This window comes from Sycon ciliatum, chromosome 12, assembly GCF_964019385.1.
Source record: "Sycon ciliatum chromosome 12, ocSycCili1.1, whole genome shotgun sequence".
In the NCBI taxonomy this organism is placed as follows: Eukaryota; Metazoa; Porifera; class Calcarea; order Leucosolenida; family Sycettidae; genus Sycon; species Sycon ciliatum.
Window position 1 is genome coordinate 23,416,970 of NC_088654.1, and position 3,108 is coordinate 23,420,077.

The window sequence follows — 3,108 nt, forward strand, 5'->3', positions numbered from 1 at the left end:
CCATCTCACTCACAATGTCCCTCCACCATCACTCAAAACGGACTCTGGGCTACAATCCTGGGTACATTGACTACCACCACCATCACCACCATCACCACCACCACCACCACCACCACCAACCACCACCACCACCACCACCACCCACCACCACCACCACCACCACCACCACCACCCACCACCACCACCACCACCACCACCACCACCACCACCACCACCACCACCACCCACCACCACCACCACCACCACCACCACCACCACCACCACCACCACCACCCACCACCACCACCACCACCACCACCACCACCACCACCACCACCACCACCACCACCACCACCACCACCACCACCACCACCACCACCACCACCACCACCACCACCACCCACCACCACCACCACCACCACCACCACCACCACCAACCACCCACCACCACCACCACCACCACCACCACCACCACCACCACCACCACCACCACCACCACCACCACCACCACCACCACCACCACCACCACCACCACCACCACCACCACCACCACCACCACCACCACCACCACCACCACCACCACCACCACCACCACCACCACCACCACCACCACCACCACCACCACCACACCACCACCACCACCACCACCACCACCACCACCACCACCACCACCACCACCACCACCACCACCACCACCACCACCACCACCACCACCACCACCACCACCACCACCACCACCACCACCACCACCACCACCACCACCACCACCACCACCACCACCACCACCACCACCACCACCACCACCACCACCACCACCACCACCACCACCACCACCACCACCACCACCACCACCACCATCTTCCGGTGACCACCAACACCATCACCACCACCACCACCACCACCACCACCACCATTGTTGCGCTCTGTGGTCGGCCACATACATTTCCCGCAACAAAGGAGGTTCCTTTCAGAGTACTGATTTGATCATAATTCCTTCTGACAGCTGTTTCGGAAATTGAGAGTCAGTATATAATTGGTGCTTATTTCTTTTCCAGTCGTCCAACAACTCAACCTTCTGTCCTTCTCTTGTGAGGTCTCAATGGTCGATTGAACATCTGTCAGAAGGAATCATACTTCAGTACTCCAAAGGAACCTCTTGTTTTGAACCTCTTGTTTTGGAAGTGCGTGTGGTCGGCCACAGAGCGCAGCGGTGGTAATAATGTAGTCAATGTACGCAGCATTTTCACCGGCTCAGTGCTGCTGCTTACCTCTTCTCTCAGGTACATGATTTGAAAAATAATTATAATATTAAACCAGTTTGATCCAAATTTTCGGGCCAGGCTCATCCTATGGAAAGAAAAGTCCTGTACAAGCGCCAGTTCTGCCCAAAATCACGATATCTCCGCCCGTAGTTTTCCTGTTCATGGCTGTGGGGTTGACCAGGAAAACACATGTCTCAGTGGCAATGCAGTATACATGGTATACAGTCATGCACTTCGCCTTCGAAGGCTTCGGTTTGGCCATGCTGAGTGCTGGCAACTGAAATCCGACCCCCCGAGCGGTGCGCTCACATCGCAAAGACCCAACACGGGATGGTAAAACTACGAAACAGAGACCGATAGAATGTGGACGCACCGCTAGGGGGTCGGATTTCAGTTGCCAGCACTGTACTTGCACAATCACTCATACTGCAAAATGTCGGCCCCCTCAGCTCCGATCGAGACACGCCCGGTACGGTACATGCATACGTCAGATCAAAGGTCAAGAGTTCATTTAGTCAGACTCAAAGTTGCCATGTGGATTTCGTGTTACCGTCTGGATCAGGGAGTCGTATAATTATACGACTCCCTGATCTGGATCTTGGAACGCGAGACAATGCCAATGGCTACTTGCCCTGGACCTTCGATTGTAGCGCCTTCTCAAAGTAATTAGTTAGTTCTTCGTTTTGCTTCCTGAGTGGTGGACTACCATGGTCTCTCTCGATAGAGGGGGCAGGTTACATGCAGTCAAGTGAACAGGTAGATCTACAAGATGACTTTGTAGGTGTTCAGGTGTTAGAGGCGGACATCCTCTGTTCTCTCCCAGCGGGTAGCTGCGGTCCCCCGCTCTCTCATCCGGGTCATCACCGTTATCTTGTTTGACACACTGGTAAGGGATGCTTATTGTCTGTCGGTGGTCATTCTGTTCATCACTGTCACTGGAAACTACAGAAAGACGTTCCTCTGGCGCTCTGAGAAAGATAAGAACATGGACGGTTCCAGAGCAGCTGCAGAGTTACATACAATGTGGCAGTGATTGATGGTCATTGCACCCTTACCCCTTCAACCTGATACCTAGTAGATCTACCTGTACTACAGTAGATCGACCCTGCAATGAAAAAACAAGAGCGAGCAGCTCTGAGGCCGATGATCATGGTGATCACCGCTAGCTCAGTGTCGAGCTACGTCTCCACCACTATCAGATTTGCCGGAAAGAAGGCCCACCGGCACCACCATGGTCGCGTTATCACTAGCTGACATGGTGGGTGGAAAGGAAAGGCCAGAAATCTCGGCAGCAGTAAGTAGAAACGCGTCAACAAAAATCTGTTGGTCCATTGTTATTAGTAATATTACTTCGAAGTAGGCTTATGCCTGTATTGATTTCCGCCATAAACTTGAGTGGACGACAACAACAAAATAATGGTAGTATTACGCTAATCAGACAGAAAGCTTCTTCGAGGGGACCGGGAAGCAAGTACATGAACATGTACTAGAGGAAGAAAGTAGTAAATCTATGAGTAGGAACTGTTACTTCAGTCCAAAATTTTAAAATTATTAGAATTATGGCCAACATATTACACAACTGGGTACCGGGTAGGGCACCTTTGCAGATCATACACAGACAATGTCATGGGAATATGTTGTCCCATACCTGGGTAATTAGGCCACAAAGCTCGTATGCAATCGTCGGAGACCACTGCACGCAATTGTATGCAGAGCAATGGAACAAAGGTGGGTTTCCCGGATCTCATGAATATCATGCATACACAGTGAATGTATGCGCGATATGTACCATTAGCTACATGTATCATGATTCCTGTATTTATCCATTTCCAGTTTTATTTGTTGAAGCAAATAGTTGACATTTCGT